A 14977-nucleotide genomic window follows, 5' to 3' on the forward strand; every position below is an offset into this window, starting at 1 on the left:
TAACCAGTATGACTAAGTCCTTACAGCCTTGAAATATTAATTTCCTGTGCTTCTGGCTATCAGTCAGAAATACCGGGGTCCTTTCAAGGTCTGTGCCATCCCTCTTAGCTGTATTTCATCCTTAAGGAGTCTCTCTAGCTTGGACAGGCTATGAATGCTTGGCTCTGGGAGGCTGTCCACTTGCAAATCTCCATTAGTGTGATTTTGGGTGACCTTCTTTCCTTAGGGTGCATAAGAAGGTGAAAGAGGGTGTTTGCTGGCTAGTTGCTGCTGGCCACTGTGTTCAGGGTCAGGCTGAATGAGTGGTTCGGGCCTTCTGGTGGCCATCTATTCACGGACATGGTGTGGGGAGAGGTTCAGGCTGTCTGGTGGCCATCTATTCACGGACGTGGTGTGGGGTATGGTATGAGTCCTTGTGCCCTCTCCCCTGTTACTTGCCTGCTGTCCTTTCCCTTCCATCTTTACCTATTCTGGGAGCAGTCAATCTTCGCCTGTATTTGCAGCCCCAGCGGGGAGCCCATTTCCATCCGAGAGAGGACTCCTTTAATAAATCTGGCTCATTTGTGCGGCAGTAGTGAGCCATTGATTAGAGGGCTGATTGGAGCTGTGACTTTCCTTAGGAAGAAAATTAAGAAAACAGATTAAAGGCAAATGACGGGTGGCTTTGTCTTCATGGGGAGGGGGTGGGGCAGTGCTCCCTATGCTCCATACATCACTTGTGGGTATTCTGTGAGATGAATTAACTCCTTCAGGCAACTGTGCTGCTCCCCAACCCTGTAAGACGGTCACAGAGTCTTGGAGCTAAGGTGACTCTTGCTGGTCACTTAGCTCAAACCTTTTATTTTATAGACAAAGACACTGATATATACTGAGATCCTATTAGTCTGCCGCACACGCTCTAGCCTATGGGAAGTTCCTACCTTTGATGTCAAAATATCTGGCAGGAAATCAGTTAGGTACCAGGCGATTGCAAACCCATGTGGAGTGGAGCTGCTCCTCAATGGCAGTCGTCCACTCCCACCTGGAAGCACATGGAGAAAGGCAGGTCAGTGTCTCTTGCCCAGGGGTAGGGGCTGCTGAGCTATTGGACACTCCCAGCTCAGTCCCACCTTCTCCTTGTTAGAATAACTCTCACTTTTTCGAAGAATTTTAGATACTTGGAAGGCTCTTAGCTTTCTCCTCCTCTTCCTCCTCTTCTCTTCCTCCTCCTCCTGCTGCTCCCTCTTTTTCTCTGAGACAGGGTCTCATGCAGCCTAGGCTTGCTTCAAGCTCATTATGTAGTCAAAGGGCCTTGAATTCTTGATCCTTCTGCCTCTACCTCCCAGCTGTTGAGATCATAGGCATGTCCCACCCCACCTGACTGACCCCACTGTCATTTGCTGATAGCAGATCTAACTACAAAGTAATGAGATGAATGAGAAGCAGACAGTAGGTGTCTAATCGTGAGCTGTTATAAACAGAGCGGAACGGGGTTATACTGTGTACTGATTGATATTGAGTGAAATAGAATTTAGCTTCTGTGCACTCAGAGAACATTTATTGCATGAATGAAGGAGTGAATGAATGTGTAGACAGGAATGTGGGAGCTCCATGGTCATGCTCTTCTTCTGCACTGATCAATGACTTTTAAGGTCCTTTACAGGAGATGCCTGCTCTTATTAATCACTTCATTTCTTTACAGAAAACACCTTTTTAAATTGACATTGAGAACCTCTGGCCACAAGAACTCTTTTGTATATATATGTTTGATCTTCATAAGAATCTGTTGAAGAGATTGTTGGCATTTTCACTTTAAAGATGAGGAAACTGTGGCTAAAGAAGTTCTCCATTTTTCTAAAGCCAAGGTAAGGGTCCGAGGAGAGAGTTAGTTTGATATTTTGATGCAAAATCTTGACCCATTTACTTCTCCACCCTGCTCCCCAAATCCAAAACCACAGTCCTGGGGCCCACCTTCTGACCTCATTCTCCAGAGTTCTAAATCACTTTCTGTTGTTACCAGGGATCAAATCAACTCACATTTAGAAGATGAACTGGCAGTATTTTACTGAACTTGTTAGAACCCCTACCATCATTCCCAGGGGTATGTTTGTTCTTTAAGAAAATCAGTCTTCTGAATAACAGAGTCTCTGCTATTATTAAAATGTAACTTCCTGAGTATGTGTATTATTTTTCATAGATATGAACTTATAAGAGGTGTAAGTGTGTGCATGCATGTGTAAATATGTGCATGTGTGTGCATGCATGTGTGTATTATGTATATGTGTATGCATGTATGTATGTGTGTGCTTGTGCAAATTCATATATACCTTCTCTTGGATTAGTTTGGGGAATCTCAGAGCCAGCAAATAGGGCTTCTAGTAAGGCACCATATTTCAGATCTTTATATTAACTTGTAATATTAATCCTCATGTTACTACAAATAATAACTGGGAGGTTATGAGAGAACTCCAGTTTCCACATCATGCATAATGGGCAGGAGGGCCAGTGGGGGACAAAGGAAAGAAGGACAGTTAGAGCATCTCCCTACTTGTGCTGGAGGAGCACAGTGGCCCCCAATTGGCCAGGACACCCAAGTTCTGTTTGCCTTCTGCTAATTATGCTAGAGCTGGCATTGAGCCTGTGTGTGTGAGTGAGGGGTGAAAGGAACAAGTTACCCTGATTCTGTTTATATTGGATAAAAGCTTCAATGCTTGAGAGTAATCTGTATCTCAGCTCTATTTACTTTGCAAATAGAACAGAAGCCTTACTGCTTATGCATAAGAGCAATGGGAACTGGGGGGAGAGAAAGGGGTAGGGAAGTGGGGGTGGAATGGAATTTTGGTGTGGAATAGGCAAAGTGATGCTTGACTTCAAGCCCAGAATTCTATTTCTGCCTTTGTTACTGTCTGCGTGACCTTGTACAGACGCTTTTCCTCTCTGAGCTTCAGTTTCAGTCTGTCAAGTTTTTTACTATAATCTGAGTTTCTGCCCTGGCACCTGGCTAACAGATTTCAATCTGCAGACTATTTTGTTGTTATTTAAAACGCAATGCCTAAAAAACAACTACCTGCAATTCCCAGGCCCCACTGTACTTTTCTGGGTTGATGCTTACTTACACAGGCATTTGTGACAGGGACATTCAGAATAGTATTATTGGAAATGCCCCAACCTGGTATGGGGTGCAGCTTAGTGGTAGGACATTTGCAGAGTATGTGTGAAGCCCTGAATTTGATCAGTGCTATGAGCAAAGTCTCCAGTGTTCTCTGATTCTGTTCATATACTAAGCTTACGTATGCTAATATCCAGATGGACTTAAGTGTGAGGGCAGCATAATGTCATAAGTAAAAGGCCAGGCTCCAGAGCTGTTCTGTGAGGCTTGATCATTCTGCTACTGTTGACTGTGCTGTAGATCTGTTTAGGTGCCTTGACTTCCTACTTTGCAGAAAGGTCCTAGGACTTCCAAGGAGGACTGAATGAGTCAGTGTCCCAGGAGAGCTGAGAACACTACAGGGCTTGTTCTGAATCTCCAGTGGTAGTTAGTGGTCACTATGGTTATCATTACCCCTTTGTATGCAAATAGTTACACAATCTTTGTTGATTCACAAATGATCTTGAGATGTTTAGCCAACATTTTCAGTGTAAGACTATTGCTTGATAGTATGAAAAAGATCCATTATAAAACACAAGGTCCAATATAGGAGACCATTTAGGAAGTCTTTCTAAACTTGTTATGTGAATAAAATATCTGAAGCCAGCAGATTCTGTGATTTTGTTTATCTAAGAACACTCATTTGCCAGTGTCTCATTCAGTCACTAGAATCCTGGGAGACACTGATTGGTCTTGCTCCGCTGGGCCAGCTTGCTGACTCTGCACAGTACTATTCCAGGTATACAAGAGGGGTGGGAGCCCCATTCCTTCCAAGATGCAGGTGGTGGATTTGCCTTCTGGCTGACCTGGCCTGGTGGGAATGAATTGGACGAAGCTGGTGCTTCTAAGAACACTGATGTTGTTCCCAGTGAAGCAGAAAGTGGGGGACAAATGCTGAAAGAGAAAATTCGTCAAAGTAGCAGTAGTGTCCCATTCATATTTCATGTAGCATGAAATGAAAGCAGATAGATTAGAAAGCGAAGATGAGCATGAGGCGTGTGCTCTGTGTGTCACTGCACCTCTTGGAGCCTTGGTAATAAGCATGTTTATTTAAGCAGTGTGCTGATCACACTCATCAATTTTGCACTCGAGACTCCTTGCAGACAGGTTTATAACCCAGTTCATGGGCCAGACACATCATGTGTGCAGTTAGATGGTTCTGGGAAGCTTTGCTTATGGCACCTGTTCCTCTAACGGGCAGTGTTGAGGGGAGACTTTTGCGAAAGCAGGGAAGGGCCAAAGGGGTGGATGTGTGACTCTCCCTTGAGTAGAGGCCCTCCTCTCGATGCTGTTGGTCCATAAACAGGGGTTCACTCTGCACAGGTCTATATTTCCTGGGCTTTCAAAAGTCGTGAAACTGACCTGGCTTCCCCCAGTGATCTCTGCTAACAGTGCTGTGCCTTGTGATGTATAGGTGAGGACAGGGGCTCCACGTCCCTCGCTTATGTTCCATGTACAGGCACTTCTGCTTCTCAGTGGGATGGTACTGGCATGCAGTAGGCTCTGTCCCGTGTCATATATACTGTTGCTTACATGGTGGGATGCTTGTTCATGCTCCTGCCCACTGCATGCTGGTCATACCCACATTTTTAAAAATGTCCCCTGCTGCGGGGAATTTAGCCAGGACTGGAGAGACTCACTACTGAGGCAGGTGATGCTTTCTTACTCTTCCCCACTCCTTCCCAGCAGAACAGTAGGGATTTCTTTCAATGGTAAATTTTGGTGAAGAAGTTGGATGAAGAATCTGAGTAGAGGCTGGGCTCAGCCCTTAACCTTTCATGTTCAGACCCTTGGAGATGGCTCATTGCTTTCTGAGTGGGGAACTGGGGCATCCTGCAGTGTCTTCATAGCCTCTTGGTTAGGGAAGGTCTACAATTTGTACAGGGATGAGGGTAAGCAGAAAATCTGGGGAGAGGAACTTGTTTTTAATGGTTATCAAAGATGGTCTTTCTTAATCTTCCTCCTGAACTTGGGGGTGGGGTGGGCAAAAGGAGTTATTTCCTGTGCCTCTGAAATTGTCTGATGATGACCAGGTTCTCTCTCTCTCATTTTCTGTCCAAGTCTGCTTTTATCATCTGGTTGAGAGAAGAAGGCCCTGAGAAACAGTGATTTACCACCCTTCTTGCAGCTGTGCCGAGGACCCCTTCAAGGAGATGTCAACACAGAGTCAGATGGGTACACAGGATGCAGATGGCCTTGACTTAGGACCCATGGAGACTTGAGGTCTCTGCTCTTCCTTACAGACTCTCTCTGACTCCAGCCATGTGGGGAGTTGCAGTAGCCCAATCAGGTTAAACCTTCTGAATTTCAAAGGTAAACACAAGAGCAGGCTTCATTCATCCAAAGAGAACAGACCTAGAGGGATAAAAGGAAAGTGAGTCTCTTCTGTGTTTCTCAGCAGTGTCTTTGGCCAGGACAGAGAATAATTCTCTGCTTCTAGAATGTAGGTGACCTGAGTGGGGCTGGAGCATCCTGGGTTTTGCCTAGGCTGGAGGTCCAGAACAGCTTTGTCTAGCCTGGGACAAAAGAGCAATTCCACAGACCTGTTCTAGAGGCAGAACCTGAGATGGGAATGCTTATCAAAGGATTCTTTGTAGGACAACTCTTTAGGAAAAGAAATAAGGGAACTCGGGGAGGACAGGGGAAAAGGTCAGGGTAAGGATATGTCCTTCTCTGGAACTAGCTTCAGGTAAAGCTCATGGGAAGCACTGGGGCTCAAATTAGACGCCTAATCACCATTCATCTTGAGACAGATTCTGCTCATTTTTGTACCTCTGGAGGTAGTGGGAGAGCATTATGGGGGCTCCTGCTTAGTCAAAGCGATTCTAAAGCCATGGTTGGGCAATCATGCACTATAGTAGGGAGGGCTATGTCCAAAGGTGAAGGAATCTAGGCAGCCCTGACAGAATCTACTCAGTGGGGTTGGCAGCAGTGTCACAGTAATGGCTCAAGGCAGAGCCTGTTCTTTGAACGTCAGGCAGTTCCAGGAAGGGGACCAAAGGTTTCCTTTTAGGGGGCTTTGTGAAATGGATATAGTCATGGCCCTTATCAGGAGTGGTCAGGCTTTGGTGCCGGGGCCACCGATGCCCAGATAACCATCAGGGTTCTCAAACTCTGTCTCTAAAACCCTGTTTCACATTTGCCATTCAAAACCATCAATTTACCTAAATGCAAACCATGATGTTTGCAATTAATTTTCATTGTTTCTCTTATAACTTAAGGGACGGATCTTTTCCAGGACAAGGAGAATCCAGCAGTTCCCAAGAGAGACCTCTCTAATGCTAGTACTTGCTGCTTAGAAGATGAGAGCCCCACAAATCACATCTTCTCTGGAATCCCCTCTAACAGGAGCAGAGACCTTCTGTGGTTGCTGGCCAGTGTCCATGACAGGCCTAAATGGTGTGCAAAACCCAGGCTATTATGTCTGCTTGGGGTAGTCCACGAAATTCCACAGACACCCTCTGTGTGCAGTCATGTTAGATTCAGAGTAACCTGGCCCCATCTATCAGTGGCATTTTCCATGAGGACACCATAGAATTACATATTTCTTCCATTCCCTTTGCTTTTCACATTTAAGATAAATAATAATGGTAATATTGCCTGGAACATAACGAATAAAACTTTGAATTTCATTATTCATTTTTGCAAACAATATGCATGCTCTCTTACTTGGATTACTCCCGTCCCTAGGAGTCTGTTCCTGGAGCACGTTTGCTTTCCCGGAACCCCAGTTCAATGACTGTGCTTGCTACCCACCCATTAGCTGCCTGTCATAAGACCTGCCTGGGACTTCCATGGCTTCCCCTTCTCCTATCAAAGTCCTCTCCCTTAGGCCTCATTCCCTTCAAGTCCTGCTAGCTGCTGAGGCGATGATACAGGACAACATATTTGCATTTGAACAAAACCAGCTCCTAAATAAAATGCCTCTGCCCCATGTGCAGGACTTTGCCTTGGTTAGCATTCTGAGAAATGAGGCTTTGGGAAGGAGATATGCAAAGTAGCTGCTGGGCAATGTAACTAGAAAAAATACACATGCAAACACAAACCTAGGTGGTGCAAACCATTGCCTAGGGAAGGAATGGGGGAAACAATTATTTGGGGGGAATGGTGAGCGATAGAACCCAGTATCCAGAGGGGGGGACAGAGAAGGAGCAAAGTGAAGACACAGCAATGCCACAGAAGGCTGACTAGATGAGCCAGAAATATTTGGGGTTAAAGACAAAACGCGTATAAAGAAAAAAGCATGACTTATATCTCAGAATACAGTGATGGAGGATTTGGTCTAGCACGCAGCAGCTGTGTGATCTTGGTTAAGTATTTGCCTTCTTTGAGGCTCTGCGTTATCTTGCATACTATGGGGACATTAGAGATGCCAGTAGATTACTGGGCTGGCTGAGACACTGCATACAGGATCCTGAAAACAGTGGCTGCCATGTAAAAGGAACAAGACTTTCATAGCCCCCAATGAAATTCAAGAGCCACAGTGTCAAGGTGTGTGTGTGTGTGTGTGTGTGTGTGTGTGTGTGTGGAGTCGTGTGTGGTGGTCCCCACAGAAAGACAGGAGAGACAGTGTGTGGTGGTGTGTGTGTGTGTGTGTGTGTGTGTGTGTGTGTGTGTGTGGAGAGAGAGAGAGAGAGAGAGGAAGAAGGAGGAGGAGGAGGAGGAGGAAGAGGAGGAGGAGGAAACGCTAGATGTGAGAACCATAGAGAGAAATGCCAGTTTCATACAAAATCATCCCTGACCCCTAGGACTGATATGAAGGATAAATGAGGTAATAATATCACACACACACACACCCCACATTGTCTGTCACAGCCACTAAATTCTGAAAGTGCTAAAAGTTCTAGGTACTGTGGTCTGCAGTGACCTGTGTGTCAACCAGCCCCTGTGTGGTGATTCCTTCATACATATTGCTGCATACAAATTATGTATGAGATGCTGGGGATGCAGCAGAGAAGAGATTCATGAGAAAGAGTAAAATTTAGTGAGGTCCATGGGGGCATGAAGGAAAGATCAGAGCATTATGAGAAAAAAAGAGTGTGGAAAATCATCCTGTAGCAATGATTGCAACAATGACCTGGTGGCCAAGTAGTATTTGGCCAGGGGCAGTTAGGCCAAGAGAAAACGGTATTCATACATCTCTCAGGAAGACCTTGGAACATTGGAGACTGAACGAGACCAGCCTGCCTGGAGACATTGAAGGGGAAGGAAGATGGGACAGAGTACTGATCATATCTGGTTAGGAGACAGTGTTAAAGATTTTGGATTGATTTATGAGTCATAGGATTCTGACAGAAGGGTAACAGCAAAAGAGGATGTCCTCTGTTGGCTTTATTTACATGACTCCAGGAGGCCCAGCCAGCTAAGATGTAGACGGGTAGAGGCAGCAAGCATGCTGCCCTGACACCCCAGCACTCTTGGCGTCAAGAGACTGGATACCACAGACCAACAGCTGGTGGGAGCTTCCTGTCCCAGGACTGGATGCAGATGATTGCTGTGGCAGGTGGCAGGGCAAAGACAAAGAGCAGGAAGCTTGTTCAGAGTTAGATGTCCTCCTAGTGCACGAACCTTTCTGGTGCAGATAACAACATGCCCAGAGCAGCCTGAAATGTTGAAACTTCCTCCCTATCCAAATATGTTTTTGAAGGATCACTTCCTGGTAAAAGGTGTGCAAACATTTAATAGCAGATTTAAAGAACCACAAGTCATCATCAGCTCCAGTTTATTGAATGCATCTCAGGCCTGTTAATAAGTGTTTTATACATACCATTTTATTTGTTCTCCATGATGATCTTGCAAAACATTTCTAATGAAGCCCCCTTTATGGATGAGAAAATTAAGGCCCAGGGGAATTAAATAGCTTACTCAGGGGAACAGCTCATTTGTGGTGGAGCTGGTTCTAAGTCTCCTGGTCTTAGCCTCCCAGGTAAAGAGGTCATGAGGTTACAGTATTTTAAGTCACTGTGACTTGAATGCAGTCCATGTTAAAAACAAAAAACAAACAACAAAAGAAATAGGTGAAATCACCTTTAATTATGTTTAATTAATTAATTATCTATATATTCATTTATTTGCTCTAGCATGCAAGTGAGCCAGGACTCACATATAAAAATCAGAATGCAACTTATGGGAATTGGTTCTTTCCTTCCACCATGGGGTCCAGGCACTGAACTCAAGCTGTCAACCTTGGTGGCAGGCACCTTTACCCACTGAACCATCTCACTGGCCCTAATCATGAATCTTATTTGACCCTTATTTACAAAATATTATTTCAATATATAACCAATGTGAAAATCATCAATAAGCCATTTTACATTCATTTTTTATACTCTTCAGAATCCAGGGCATATTTATATACTTATAATGCATTCCAGCTTGACCTAAATCTATTCAGGTGCTGAGTAGCCATATGTGGCCGATGGCTACTATACTGTGGAAAGTAGATTTAAATTGGAACCTATCTGAAGTAGTATTACTGACTTTTACAAGCTGTGAAAATTGAGATAACACATATATACTACCTAGCCCTGTGGTTGGCAGTTGGGAAGCCCTTTGTACATTCTCTCTTGGGTTCCTGCCCTTAAATTCGTGATATAGAAGATATCTACTCATGGATTTGGTCTTTCTATTATATACATTAAATTCAGGAAACTTAGTACACACGATTTAGGAACTTATTTCCATATTGCTTTGCTGTCATTGCAAAGTTGGAGGGCTGTGTATTTTCTTATGTAATTATGTCTTTTTGAGTACAGTCCAGAAAAGATTTTTCCTTCCTGACTCAAGAACAGGAGGCCTAAAGCATGCTGGGTGGTAGAGTGACCCCAGGGGGCACAGATAGAAAGAAAGGCCATTGGATTCATAATGGGCATCATCAATGAGGACAGAGGAGGGAACATTTCTGTTCTTTGTACAAGGGCAGGGCTAATTACTTGTATGGGTATTACTGTTAGGTCAGTTGGAAATGGGTAGTTGGTTTCTTTGAGAGGGAGATCTGGCTCTTGAGTGGAAGACATAGTGAAGAGATGAACTCTACCTCCTTCCTTGTCTGATCAGTGTTTTCAGAATAATAGCATAAAATCATGGTGGTACTTGGCTTAGGTTGAACTGTGATTGGTAATATTCCTTTTGGTCTTCCTATTTAAGCTTTTCTGGACATTATGGTTCAACACACATTCACTGTTTCCTTTCTTCTTCCTTCCTTCCTTCCTTCCTTCCTTCCTTCCTTCCTTCCTTCCTTCCTCCCTCCCTCCCTCCCTCCCTCTCTTCCTTCATTCCTTCCTTCCTTCCTCCCTTCCTCCCTTCCTCCCTTCCTTCTTTCCTCCCTTCTTCCTCAATTTTTCCTTCCTTTCCTCTTTCTTACCATCCCTTCCTTCTGCCTTTCTTCTTCCCTGCTTTGGAGCCCCTTCCTCTTCGTTGTGAGTTGACTTCATGATGGAGCAGAAATGCCAGTCAATTGTCTGGCCATCAGCAGTGAGTACCCGTCTACATTAGCCAGCTGGGCTGACTTCCAGAGCACCATCCACTACCCATGAATTATTACAGAAGCATTACTGCTGTCAGCACATTCCACTCTATACAACTTCCTATTATTATTTTTTTGGCGGACAACACTGAAATTTTAAACAGCTCAATCTTGCTTAAGTAATGTGAATTTGGTGGCTCTAGAAACAACTTTCAGCCTCATCAGTGAGAATCCGCCCACCACAGTAGAAGGGCTCAGATGCAGGGGAAGACATGGACTCTAGTACAGATGGAGCTTCCAGACAGCTCTGATTTGTCTTCCCTGCTCTGATTTCATCCACTCTCCAGCATCACTTCTCTTCTCCTTCATTGTCAATGGCAGGACGAGGCTTCTGGAAGTCTGGGTAATGGAGTAGAGGGAGCTGGGGATATATTGGCATGGCCCCAGCAGAGCTGCAGAGCTCAGGTGGCCTCTCACGCAAGAACCTCATGTTGTGGCCTCAAGTACAACTTGGTCTCCATGCTTTGTCTGGGCCCGACACTGTGATGGGATAATAGATTAGCCTGGAAACTAGCAAACAGAATTAGACTTTTTTAGGGGGGCTCTTTTAAAACCCTGCCACAAGGTATATCATTAGTCCTCCTGGAATGTGATGTGTGTATGTGGTGATGATTGGGAAGCCTGGGGGCAGAGTAAGAAGTCGGGTGCTGATGCCTAGGAAGGGGTCAGCCCAAATGGTGTGCCGACAAAAGTCAGCAGGATGAGCTGATGGCAAAACCAGTCTATGTGGCAAAGAACTTCTACACAGAGGGTAAAAGGAGACAGGAACATTTAAATTCCAAACAAGCAATGGACATACAGAAACTCAGGGCTGAAGACAGAAAGGAAAACGAGATTCAAGGATGTGTGAGAGCGGTGAGAAGGGGGAGCAGCTGGGGTGGTGCTGAGCCTCCATTCTAGGTCCTTGTGCTCTTTCTGTGTGGGTAGGAGCTGAGAGGCTGGCCAAGGACATGCAGGAAGAGGAGGCAAGAACTGCTATGAACTGGCTGAGACTGAAGAGGAGACAAAAGCCCAGCAGACTGTGGGTTTTAACAAACTACGGCAGCCGTGGCTATCTTTGTTTCTCTTCAGCAACCCACATGGTTAGTGTCTTACCATGACATAGGACTTTGCCATGCATGAAGGCATAAACAGAGAACTTTCCAGAATAATCCAGCCCCTAACTACATCTTCAGAATGTAAGAACAATGACCTTTGGGGTATTAGCTTGTGAATCCCTCACAGCACCCTAAAATGTGTTGCAGAGAATATCACTGTGAGATGAGGCCCTGAAACAGCCTCATCCCTTCTTAAGCATCCACACAGGTAGATGAAGTATGAGTGGTGGCAGACCACACTACTGTGACAAATTCTGAAGCACATGGACTTACCTTGCCAGGAATTCTGGGCTTGTTTTTCCTTTCTCCAGATGAGAAAACATGGAGGGTTCTCTGTTATTCTTCTGAGTGTCCTGACTCCTCATGGTTATCTTATTACAGCTTTGTTTGGGTGAAAGACACAGTCTATAATTCTCAAGGAGTGTAAATGGGGATCGTTGGGTTGATAGAATATACAGAGTAGTTCTGTTTACAGGGATTTCATGTTGTCAGACACACACACGCATACACACACATCCACACATGCACACATGTTAACACATAAAACCCCTTAGGCTTTACCTACATATAAAGTTATAGGGCAACATTCCTAACACTTAATGTTATCCAGTCCCCATGGTTGTTCTGTATCACAGATGATAAAGAATCCTATGAAAGGTATCAGTAATACACTCTTGCAAGATGACTCTGGAACAAGCCACTCCTAGAATTGAACAGAGTTAAGTAGCACAGATGACTTTGGTCTCAGCAAGCAAGTGGTAAGTGTGTGTGTGTGTGTGTGTGTGTGTGTGTGTGCGCGCACACACATTCATGTGTGCGTGGTAGAGTTACACAGGCTTGAATCAGAAGACTAATAATGAAGACATCACAGCTGTTTGAACTCTCCAAAAAGTGTGAGAGATAAAGCCAGTCACCATGTAGTGCTGAGTGGCTGTCTCCTTCCATTACTAGTGCATAACCTTCATCACTGTACTCATGAGGAAACAGATGGGGTCGGAACCAGGGCTCTACCTTTATCAGGTTTATAGGGTCTTTGCATAGCTTCGTTAGACTGAGCTTGTAAATCCTTGGGGTATTTTAGAGAATTCTGGGCTTAGGCCTGCATCTCTGGCCAATATATGTTTGCCTGTTTTTTGGGCAGTTGGTTGGTTTGGCAGTGTTGGAGATCAATCCCAGGGTCATGTACGTGATGGAGAAATATTCTACTTATGAGCTACATTTCCAGCTTTTGATTTTTTTTTTCTGAAACAAGATTTTATGATATAGCCCAGGCTGGTGTTGAACTTACCACCCACTGCCTCCAGAGTGTTGGAATTACAGGAGTGTGCAACCACACTGGGAGTAAATATATTTACGAAATGAAGATTTCTGTTATCTGTGCCTGAAGTTAGTGTGTTCTGTACAGTTTTGGGAGCCTTGATTGATGAGATCGTATGAATGCATGAGAGGCAGGACTAATCTTCAGGTGCTGTCCTGAGTTTCACAAAAGGAACACGGGAAATGATAAAACCATAGGCATGGTCTCTGCTGATAGTGAACATGTAAGGATGAGTTAAGCCAACCCTTCACTTTCTCTTTTGACATCTTTATGGACTGAGAAATTGTGGTGGGGCAGGTTAGTGTAGATACAAAGTAGTACCATAGTGAGTTTGATGGCAGACTAAGGATCTGGAGAGTCTGTGTGTGTCTAGAGCACATGGGACAATGCTGCTCAGGGAGTCTAGCTCAGAGATGATATCAGTGAGGAGAGAGTTATCGCCTACCAATTTCCAGAGCTCGTTTCCTGCCATGTTCCATATATTTATCAATGAGTTGAGTGGAATATCATCCACGTGCTGATCAGATCTGTGATACCACAGAATAAAGTCACCTTAGTGACAGCAATACGAACAAATTTCAGAAGATCTGATATTGAGGAAGATGGGCTGAGACTAACAAGAAGAATTTGAGAATGATAAAGTCAAGTCTTGGTTTAGGTTTGAAAGGCAGTTAATTTCACGAATAGAGGGTGGGAGAGAATTGGTCTGAGTTTAGACCTTGTAAGAAATGCCCAAGTGTTGGTTGACCATAAACTACTAGGTCAGTGCAGTAGACAGCTATATCTATCATTATAATCTACCTTTAATCTATCTGCCATCTATTTTCTATTTGTCATCTACCTTAATCTGTCATATGTCTTTAATCTATCTGTTGTCTATTATCTAACTGCCATCTATCAATCATCTATATATTTATCTGTCACCTATCAATCATCTATCATCAATCTATCATCTATCAAGCATTCGTCTATTATATCTACCAACTATTACCATATCAATCATCTATTACCTGTTTCATTTATCATTTGTCAATCCTCTATCCTTCTATCATGTATCTATCATCTACTACCTATCTACCTATTATCATCTATCGATCAATCATCAATCTATCATCTATCTATCTACCTACTTTTCTATCATCTATCACCAATAAGCCATCTTTCTATATCTATCTCTCAATTATCTATCTCTATCTCATCTGTCTGTCTGTCTGTCTATCTATCTATCTATCTATCTATCTATCTATCTACCTACCTATTGTCTATCTATCTATCATCTATCTATCATCTATCTATCATCTATCTATCTATCTATCTACCTATCTATCTATCAATCATCTATCTATCTATCTATCTGTCATCTATCATCTATCTATCTATCTATCTATCTATTATCTATCATCTATCAATCTGTATCTATCGATCTATCATCTATCTATCTTCTATTATATTCTATCTGTAAAGCAAATTACCTGTATAGCCAGCAGAAGTCATTAAGAATTCTGTAGCTCTGGGCTTCCTCCTCAGAGGAACACTAACTAGCTGAAGAATGGAGACCACTATGTAGTGTGCCTGGACATCCCTTCAACCAAAGGCTGACCCAGGAGTGCATTTAGGATGTTACATCTGAAGGGCAATGACAACTAGCATCCACTATTTAAAATTCTCCTGCAGAAAATGAATTGGATGGTTCTGTTTTTCCATAGACTAGAACTGGTGGGGTGATGGTGTGACAGAGATATATGTTGGTTCACATAAAGAAGATTAAAAAAAAATAGAAGTATCTGTACATGGATATGCTGACTCTTGCACTAGGCATCTCTAATCAATGATTGTTTGGAAAATAGAGGTTGAACAATCACTGAAGGATTGTGATGCTGCTGAGAGGATTTTGGGTAGAATGGCAGTCA

At 43.8% G+C, this 14977-nt stretch overlaps 1 long non-coding RNA gene across 3 annotated transcripts in view; it reads left to right on the forward strand.

The window, feature by feature from the left end:
• The window catches only part of LOC103727025, a 110331-nt gene that overhangs the window by 56955 nt on the left and 38399 nt on the right, over positions 1–14977 (forward strand). For 2 of the 3 annotated variants that reach the window (XR_003848042.1, XR_003848043.1), the window contains exon 4: positions 1682–1844. The exons of the other annotated variant lie outside the window; for it this stretch is intronic. This is a non-coding gene — a long non-coding RNA (uncharacterized LOC103727025). The remainder of the gene's footprint in view (positions 1–1681; positions 1845–14977) is intronic. 3 annotated transcript variants of the gene reach the window in all.

The sequence above is a fragment of the Nannospalax galili genome, unplaced genomic scaffold (assembly GCF_000622305.1).
Source record: "Nannospalax galili isolate Female #2095 unplaced genomic scaffold, S.galili_v1.0 scaffold648, whole genome shotgun sequence".
Taxonomy (NCBI): domain Eukaryota; kingdom Metazoa; phylum Chordata; class Mammalia; order Rodentia; family Spalacidae; genus Nannospalax; species Nannospalax galili.